Here is a 10,781-nt window from a genome sequence, read left to right on the forward strand (position 1 = left end):
ATTAGATGGAAATGAGACAACCGAAATGCGTGCACACATGCACGAATACCAAGGACCGAACCTAAGGCATGGAATGCCACTCTACCCAAGCATGGCAAGGATGAAACATGACATGGAATAGTATAAATTACAACTCTAAAACAGCATGAAATATGGTCCCGAAACATGCAAATATGGCATACAATGCAAGCTAGGGGGCCCGGGTACCAAAACTAGTGAAGTGCATTACACTAGAGGTACCCGAAGCAATGCACCAAAAGCAAAACCAACCCCAAACAGACCCTAGGCAGGTCTGAAATGGTGGGAAATTGACCTAAAATGATGGCTCGGAATGCAACGAAATGGAGCTCATTCAATGGTCGGTAAATGGGACATACAAGCCCGACTCTCAAACGCATTTAAAGAGATGAAAACATGGCAACATGGCATTCAAACAAGCTCTGAAATGTGATGAATGATAGGCTCAAAACATGGAAATATCTCAGTACATGCATGCAACGAACCTTAACACTCGAAGATAGGCAAGTGCATTGAACTACAAGCATGCAAAACTAACATCATTCAACCACAAGACCCAAAAATAGGGCTAGGGTAGTCCAAAATGAGCACATTATCAGTTCAAGGCATGGCCAAAAGGTGCCAACATGAAGGGCCAAAACAACATGCAACATAGGCTAGTGAACCATGAGTTGTTCTACAGCTATATGAAGCATATGAGGGGTCACCCAACCAGCCAAAAATAAAAGTATTTCATGCCAAATAAACCCCAAATAACCACTGAAATGCATCCAATGCATGGAAAAATGATGAGCTTCTTTGGAGGGCCATGCAAGGGGTTACTCAACACATACAACAAGGACACTTAGCATGGCAAAACCAACTCTAGAAATCAAATATAACAAGCCTAAAACTCACCAAATTGGCCCTGAAATGGGTCAATGAAGCATACAATGAAAGGCCCTCTCAAAAGGTCTTGAATGGAATTGTTCTACACATGCATTACGGACACAAAATAAGACCAAAGAGGCTCTGAAAAGAACTAAGGCAGACCTTGAAACTCACCAAATTGAGCCCAAAAAGTGACTTCACAACATGCAAGTGAGGGTTCCTTTGGGAGGCCAACAAAGCTAGTAAAGAGAATGAGGGGTGAGAGGGTCACCCCTCTATGATTTTGAAGCTCAAAGTCACATCTAAGCCACTGAAAATCCGCTGGATTTCAGTGGCTAAAAGGCCAAATCAAGGCCAATGTAAGTGCTCACGTGCATAGCTCAAAACATGAGAAAATAAGGCATGAAAGGGGGTAGATGACCCCAAACAGAGAAAGTATCTTAAACAAACATGTTTATAAGCTCAAAATAAAACTTTTTCAAGTTTATGACAAATCTCGAAAATGCTCACAAGTAGGGCTAAGATATGATGCAAAATAAGCCTACAAAGAGGGACAAAGCATACAAGGATGTAGGAGACCTCAAACAGAAAAGTGTCCTTAATCAATATTCAAGAGGAGCACAAAATATGACACTTTTTAGTTTATGACAAAGTCCAAAAATACTTACAAGTAAAGCTAATCAATGGAGCAAAAAAATACAAGTTTAAGGGAAATAGGTGCTTACCCTTGAAGAGCAGCAAAACTGGAGCTTTTGGACCAAGTTGGTGAACCTTCAACCCTTGAAAATCAATCCCAAAGTGCTGGAATGGATGGAGGAGGTGTGGTGCTAAGGGTTGTAGTGCAAATGGCCCAAGAAAACTAGGGTTTGGAGGCTCAAGTGTAGAGATATAGAGAGAGAAAGAGTTGTAAGCCTTCAAAGGTGTTCAACCATTGCCCAAGAAGATCAGCCTCCCCTTTATAGAGGAGAGGCTCTAAAATATCCCAAAAGAGCTTCACATATCCTCCATACACGTGTATGGAGGATGGTCCAATTGCCTCACAGCTGGCACAATTGTGATGCATTCAGAGAGGGCAAAAAGCAAGAAGCAGGCCGGCCAGTTCAAGTGGCCGGCCGGCCACTCCCCCTGGTCGGCCGACCAGGGGTCAAAAGGTTCAAGAAGAATTTCTGGCAGGCCACCCCAAAAACGTGGCCTCCCAGATGAGTACAACATAGTTGTATAGTGAAAAACCAGAAAAAAGTGACCCATGAGAGAGAAAAACCAGCTTTTTAGCAAGGTTCAAAAGGGTCAAGATGAATTACTGGTCGGCCTACCCATATTGGTGGCCTCCCAGATGAGCACAACACAATGGTGGTATGAAAAGCCAGAAATTGTGGCTCAAAAGTGAGAAAAACCAGCTTTCTGTCAAAAAAATCGACTTTTGAAGAGAGAAAAAGAGAAAACTGGTTTTTCAAGGGAAAAGGTGGCCTTCCACCATACTACCACCTCCCTAACAATGAAAATACGGTCCCTACCAAAAATGGACCAAGACGGATGCAAAACGAGGGTTCGGGGGCCAAAACGCACAGTTTGGGGCCTCGAAAACAGGCTGTCAGGCACCGGAAGTGGCGTATGACCACGAAGGTGGTCTCCCGGTCCACAGTGTCCCTCTAAAGGGATGAAATAAGGTGTGTGCCAAAAACTGGAGCAAACAGAAGTAATTAAGCGGTCCCGAACCGAGGCGCACGGCCGACAGCTCCAAAAATCAAAAACTGGCCTCCGAACGGGAAAAATGGCCTACGACCACGAAACGTAGCCTACGGCCACTGAGAGATGGTCTACGGGACCTCTCCATCCCTTCGGGAAGAGAAAACAGCGAGAACAGGACCTGGTTCGCAAACCGAGGCAAAGCACAAAAGAGCCCCGAAGTCTAGTGGCAAGGCTCGCAGCCGAGACTCTGAAACCTCAGAACGAGCACAATATGCAACATCACCGAGCGCTCAACTGGAGACGTCTGAGTCTTATGATCGGTCAAAAATGGGATGTCTACAACACCAGTATATTACTACTAGTCGTCAAAGAAAATAAACAGTATATTACTACTATTTGTCAAGCAGTATATGACTACTATTTATATTTTTCAACCAGAATATCACTTTGTAAAAAGCACAGAAAATAAATACAATGAAGACACCAAAAAATGATTTGTCTTAAGATTGTCAGACAATCTTAACTGTATTAAGAATAAAATGTTTGTGTACTTAACAACAAACAGAATAAATAAAGAAAGAGAGAAACAGTTTGATTACAAAAATCAAACCATTAAAGAAAATAAAATAAAACAATAGATTCTTATTTTGTTACACAACCAAAATCAGAATCTGATAAAAATAAATAAATAAAACAGAAAGTAAATTAATTACTAACCTTATGTATTTATTGAACAAAATTCTGATCAAGTCTAGTGTTTAACACTGTGTTCTTAAGACAGATTCATCCTCTCCATGGTGCTTTTAGATTGTGGATGTCTATCTCCTAAGATAAAATGATCAACTGTGAATAATAGCAGCACTAAAAATTATTCGTACAACGAACACATTTTGTGTTTACACTCTTTCTCACAGAAAATTAATGCAGTAAAATGCAGAGATTGAAGTAGCAGAGAAGAACAAAATTTGTGAATGAAAAATCCAAATTAGGGCCTGTCTTATTTATAGATGAATTCGTGGCTGTTTAGATTTGAATAAACATGTACAAAACCTGTTTGGTTTTGAATCAAACCTTTGCTGAATCTGTTTGGTTTTAGAATAGATAGGAACCTGTTGGGTTTAAACTCAAACAGATTCAAATCTGTGCGGACAGATATGAAACCTGGACAGAAGTATTGAAGAGGTGCAAACAATTTTGAATTTTTCCAACCAAAATTTGAAATTAAATTGGACAGATTTTATTTTACCAAACAATAAAATTAAATTCAAATAAAAATATAAGTATTAGGCTGGACAAGCCCAACCCAACCATGTACCTGACGGCAGCGCGTCCCTGTGTGTTTATTTTAGGTCCAATAGATCTAATCAACTTTGCCCATAACTTCACCCTTCTACAAAACTTGGGTACCCCTTGGGGCCCTCCCCAAGTTGCAAGCCCATGCCTTATAAACCCATAAAAATTTGCCTACCAAACCAATGTGGAACAAGTCTTAATTTAAACCTTTAAGGAATTTTCACCAAAACTCCATTTCCATACAGTTCACTTTGGCTTCAATTTTCCATTCACCCGATAATGGTTTTGAGCAACCAAATATACTACGTAAATCACAATGTGACATAGAACGCGTTACCACTTAAACCCGCCAAATTTGGCGCATGGGTCCCACCTAAAAAATAAACCAAAGTTTAGAAAAAATCTGATTTTCCAAAACCATTTCTAACAAACAAAAGGTTTCTGTGGGGAAATTGGTTCTTTATTTTCGAACATCGTGTTCGACAATGTAGTTGCTGGTAATACATACAAAGGAGTTCAAACTGTGACAATATTTTGGATTTAAACCTCCATTGACACCAACAAAAGCATATTACAACTGATCCAACACAACAACAACGGATTTTGAACATACACACAACAAACAAGTACGATCTGGTGCAAGGAGAGGAAAACCCAAAAATAAATCTAGTTATGCATACCAGAGATGCAAACAAAGAACAATATTACGAGTAGAGGATGGTCGAGGCGTTAAGGAAGCGATGTTGGCCTAGATCGGTGGTCCGTGCAGTCTTCTCCCCCTCTTCCGTTCTTTTTTTTCGCCATTTGCTTGGTCTGTGAAGAAAATGGAACCCTAGTTTGCGTATACAATTGTGTATTGGTATATATAGGGTAATTTGATAATTTTGCATTCCAACTCACGTGATAGTGTTTTGGCAATTTGTGATTTTGTAGCCGCTTTTGTCCATATGTGTCTACCGTAGTCCCAAAACAATTGCCAAACTGGGGCGAAGTATAAATAGGTACAGAAAAATGATATATAAACTTATTTTATAGGTTTATTTTTTAAATTTAATAATATATAAATAATATAATTAATTGATAATTAAAAAAATTAAAAAATATTACTTTAAATATTTAAATTATTATATTATTAAATTTAAAAAATAAATTTAATTTTTAAATTTAAATAACAATATTCATAAATATATTTTCCTACTAAGGAGTATTTTAGAAAGACGGTTAAAAATTAATTTTTAATTCTTTTTAATTTTATATATAAAAAAATATATAACTTAAAATAAATTAAAAATTACCTTCTCACTTTTTTTGAAATGTTCCCAAATGACCCTAAGGAATAGATGCGATTATTCTTCACCATCACCCCTACTTTCCACCAATAATAATAATGAAATCACTAGTAAACTTCCCGTCATTCACATGCATTTTCCATCTCCATTAAAGATTCTTTCAGTGCCGCATTGCATGGTCCCCTATCCTGTGGACCCATTTCAACATCACTATTACTTTGGGAAAAAAAAAAAAAATCAATGCAAATGTAAAAAATCAATGCAAATATATATATATACATGGAGAAAGTTTGAGAAAAGGGGTGGTTGTTTTCCATGCAAATACGTCTCTTTTTCTATTGAAACCTATTCCCATTTCTATTCCTTCTGTTTCACATATTTCTATTCTGTGAATAATAACAGAGGATATTATTTTCTTATTCAACCCAACTCAACTCTCCTTTATATAAACATGTGACTCAATCTTGAAAAGTGACAAAACTTTAATTCACATTTTGCCAACCCCAAACTCCTGTAGAGATGGAAAATAGCCCCACTGAGAATCAAATCAACACCACTTTATTCCCTCCAATTCCCATTTGGAATATTGATGAGCAGTATGAAGCAGGTATCCCCAACTTCAAAATAGCCCAAGAAAGACTATCAGAACTAGTTCATGCCAATGACATCCATGGAATTGCTGCTGCATTAGAGACTAATATCGATGCTGGAATATCCGGTGATGTCAGAGATCTTCACCGGAGACACAGAGCATTCGGTCCAAACCTAAATTTTGAAGATCAATCTTCTCTTGTGGCCAAAGGCTTCTACCAAATCTTGTTGGAAGCATTCAAGAACACCACGGTTATCCTCCTGTTGTGTTGCGCGATGCTTTCTCTTGCGATTGGGATCAAGAGAAATGGATTGCAAGAAGGATTTCGCGATGGAGCTATTATATTTCTTGCTATATTCATAGTTGTCAATGTTGGTTGCATTTGTAGATTTTTCAAGGCTAAAAGGATGAGAAAGCTGGCAAGGGACAGAAAAGTTGAAGTTGTGGTTATGCGAAATTCGAAGACTCAACAGATATCTGCCTCCGAAATTGTCGTCGGTGATATTCTACGTCTAAAGACCGGTGATCGTGTTCCTGCTGATGGGTTGTTGATCGATGGTGGCGATTCATTCAATCTTGACGATGACTTAGTCCATGATCATCACAGCCCTATGTTCACTGGTGCGAAGGTCATGGGAGGTCAGTGTCGGGTTCTTGTGACATCAGTAGGCAAGAACACAGAGAAAAGCAAGTTGATGAGATCAATAAGGAGCTTCCATCAAACTCATGAGGAATCAAAATTGCAAATCTCAATCGACAAAACGAACTCTCGTTTGGAAAAGGTTTGGTTGAGCCTCTCACTGCTTGTTCTTTTGGTGCAATTACTGAGGTGTTTTACAGGGAGACCAGGGTGTGATCAGAATCACAATCCTGACCCGAAAGGTGTGAAGAACACGGTGGCGGAGATAATGAATGAGGCCACCAAGCTTATGAAGAAGAAGGAAGGCGCAAAGGCTAATGGGTTGGTTGCTATGCTTTGTATATTGTTATTTTCAATAAGAGATGGATTGCCTCTGGGAATCTTCATCTCTTTCAAATATGCAACTAAGAAAATGTTGCCTTATCAAGCTCTGGTCCGAAAACTTCCAGCGTGTGCTAAAATTGGGTTGGTCACCACAGTCTGCACGGGAGAAACGAGTGATCTAACTCTGCAGCATTCGAAGATGGCCGAGTTGTGGATCGGTCTAGATAGTATCAATGAAGTTTTCATGGGAGAAGTTATTGATATTTTGCGCGAAGGTCTCGGGATGAACTTGTCTGGTGGTGGTGGCCAGGGAGAGCATGGTCTTCTTATTTGGGCGAAGCAAGTGCTTGGTGTGGACATTGAAGAATTGAATCGAAGTCGAACCGTTCTTTGTACTGAAGCTTTTGATGTGGAGAAGAATCGAAGCGGGTTATCATTGAGGCGGAATGGAGAGGAGGGCAAAGTTGTGCATGTACACTGGAAAGGTGGTCCGGAAGTGGTGCTGTCCATGTGCTCGCATTATTATGATGCATTTGGAACAAAGCAAACCCTAGATGAACAGAAAAGAGCTTTGTTCAACAAAATAATCGAAAGATTTGCTTCTGATAGTCTCCAGTGCTTTGCTTTCGCTTACAAAAAAGTTGTCAAGGAAGAGAAAGAGAAAGATTTAGAACTTGAAGACGAAGAAGAAAAAGAAGATGAAGAAGAAGAGGCCATTGAAGGTATAAAAGAACATGGCTTAACTTTGTTGGGAATGGTGAGCTTCAAGAACCCATATGCACCAGAGGTGAGAAGAGCAGTCAAAGAGTGCCAAGAATCCGGTGTAGCGATCAAGCTAGTAGTCGGCGAAAACATAAACACAGCAAAGTTTATAGCCATCAATTCTGGAATTCTTAAGCATGAACATGATCATGAAAAAGAAATGAATGGAACAGTAATTGAAGCTTCCCAATTTCGGCATAGCTCTGAGGAAGACCGCATGAACATGATAGATCATATCGTAGTCATGGCTAACTCATCTCCAGCTGACAAGCTTTTACTATTGCAGTGCCTGAAACAGAAAGGTGAAGTAGTAGCTGCCACTGGAATCTCCACAAGGGACTCTCCATCGCTAGAAGCTGCTGATGTAGGCCTTGCAGTGGGTGATAACGCTGCAGAATTAGCCAAGGAGTCCTCAGACATCGTCATCCTAGATCGGAGTTTTGTTACAATCTTTTCAATCATCAAGTTTGGAAGGTGTGTTTGCAACAATCTTCGAAAGTTTGTGCAATTGCAGCTGACTCTCAACATTGTTGCCTTCATTATAAACTTCATTGTTGTAGTTTGTATAAGTGATGATGAGCCAATTGGACCTTTTCAGCTCATGTGGGTTAACTTGGTTATGGACATCCTTGGTGCCTTGGCTCTTGCAGAGCCACTATTACCATCTCAGACCCTTCAAAGAGAAGCTGAAGATCAAGACATAACCATGACAGTGTGGAGAAACATAGTTGTTCAAACTCTTTATCAAATCACTGTTCTATTGGTCCTGTACTTCAAGGGAAAAGCACTTCTGAATACTAAGTTAAAACCTATGATCTTCAACTGTTATTTACTCTGCCAGGTTTTTGTGTTGATCAATGCCAGAGAGATCAAAAAACCGAATGTTTTCAAGGGGATGACGAAGCATAAGAATTGTTGGTTTCTTGCTGGTGCCGTCGTTGTTCTGCAGATTGCTGTGATGGAGATTTATATGGTGGTTGTGATTCATTGGGAGAGATTGGATTTGATACAATGGTGTATATGTTTTGGAATTGCAGCATTATCTTTGCCTCTGGGATGGATTGCCAAAAAAACTGGGGTTCTTTTACCGTCCTGATCAACGTTTGTGCAAAGTGTTCGTAAAATTATTTTCTTTCAAATGCTTGTATTAATGTATGAAGCTGTAAAAAGCAAAATGTACAAAGTTGTCTGATCTTCAATCACCACCACAAGTTGTACAAAAGTACAAAGCTGTGTGATCTTCAATCACAATTGTAGTTGTTGATAAATAAAGTTTTTTTTTTTTTTTTTTTTGAACATCTTCAATTACTAGTGGACATGGGTTGAATTGAGTTACTTATAAACAATCAATTTTGATGGAAGTATAAGATTAACTTTTATAAATTTAATGCATAAATAATCACTAATACTTTTGTGAGTTTAAAATTATTTTTTTCTTTAACTTTTCACTTTTTATGTATTCTCTCAAAAATATTTTCCCGACAATATGAAATCAAAGTCCCACAAAATGATGGTTCCAATAAACAAATTAATAATGGATAGAACCCTTTTAAGAACCTTAATCCAAACTTTAAGGCCATTATCACTTGTGGTGGTTTCCATGTCTTATTTTTGATATTCAACATTAAAAAATGTTGTATAACTCGGATTTCATTTGGTAAGTGATTATTTTAATTAAAAAGTAAAAAAATTATTAAATAAATCAAAAAATCAAGAAACAAAATAATATATACAAAAAAAAAAAAATCAAAGATTCATTCTCATTGACTCTAAAAAGTCAATTTTTTTAATTCACATTACTTTTGTACGTTTTTTTTTTTGTAAAAAAAAGTCAAAAAGTAAAAAAATCACTAAATAAATCAATATATACAAAAAAATAAAAATAAAATTAAAGATTCATTCTCATGAACTCTATAAAGTCATTTTTTTTTTTATTCACACTACTTTTATACATTTTTTTTTTTGTAAAAAATTAAAATTATTTTTTTCACCTCATATTTTAATTAAAAAGTCAAAAAACTACTTCCAAAAAGGAACCTCAACAACTAGCTCAGAAAAAAAATATATATATATATATATATCCTCACCAAAGTACTTGGGAAAAGAAATTTATGATGTAAATTCAATCTAAAGTAGATACTGATATACTTTTTGAATTAATTTCACTTTTATTCTTTTAATTATTGTCATTTTTTCAATTGCATCATTAAATTATCAATTTAATCTGTGTAATCTTTAAAATTTCTAACTTCGACTAATATGATTCAAAGTTACATAACCATACTTTTTTGGGTGCTCGTCGTACTGATCAGATAGTATTGCAGAAGAATTTAAAATTTCACCAAACAGAACTCAGAAACATGAGTGACAGAGCAACTGAAACTCCAAGCTCCAAGACGGGTCCCTTCATGATTTTCCAGGAAAATACTCTGTAAACCAACCCATTTGATCCATGTTACTCGCCCTGTTACTGTTGGACAATCTTCACTGTATTTAAAAAGATTAAATTCTGTTGTGTACAAAACAACAGTAAGAATATAAAGAAATAAAGAAAATGAGAGAATTTGTTTGATTACAAAAATCAAACTCGAAATAAAAATAAATAAATAAAACCACAGATTTTATTTTGTTACAAAACCAAAAATAAAATCTGATTAAATAAACAAATAAAAAACAGAATAAAATTAAACAACTTACTTGGTTAATTTATTTGAATAACTTTTCTGATCAAGTCCAGTGTTTAACACTGTCTCCTTAAGACAGATTCGTCCTCTCCACGGTGCTTTCAGAATTTGGACGTATCTCCCAAGATGAAATGATCTTACCACAAACAATAGCAGCACTACAAACTGTTTGCCTTACGAACACACTAAGTGTTTACACTCTTTCTTTCAGAAATAAAATGCAGCAAGATGAAGAATATAATTAGCAGAGGTGAAATACGAAATTTCTGAATCAAAAATATCAAATGAGGGTGGTCCTATTTATAGATGTAAAGGTGGCTCTTGGTTTTAAATTGAACAGGTATGATACCTGTTGGTTTTGAATTCAAACAGATTTGAATCTGTTGATAATTCAAACAGATAGCAAAAAACGGGAAGGGCTCTGTTTGGGTGTGCATTAATTTCAAACTAGTTTATTTCTGTTTGAAAATGGGAAGGGCCCTGTTTGGATGTACAAAAAATACAAATCAGTTTAATTTGAATTCTGGATTTTATTTTACCAAAAATAAAATTAAATTCAAATGTTTTTGGCCCAAAAAGATTAGTATTGGGCCGAACAAACCCAACCCAACCACACACCC

The 10,781-nt window shown here is 37.0% G+C and overlaps 1 pseudogene; it reads left to right on the forward strand.

Annotated features, from left to right (window-relative positions):
- Positions 1 to 5,678: 5,678 nt before the first annotated feature.
- LOC114323621 (putative calcium-transporting ATPase 13, plasma membrane-type pseudogene) lies at positions 5,679 to 8,573 on the forward strand (annotated as a pseudogene).
- The last annotated feature ends 2,208 nt before the right edge of the window (positions 8,574 to 10,781 follow it).

This window comes from Camellia sinensis, chromosome 8 (genome assembly GCF_055761805.1).
Source record: "Camellia sinensis isolate YWXY chromosome 8, ASM5576180v1, whole genome shotgun sequence".
Taxonomy (NCBI): domain Eukaryota; kingdom Viridiplantae; phylum Streptophyta; class Magnoliopsida; order Ericales; family Theaceae; genus Camellia; species Camellia sinensis.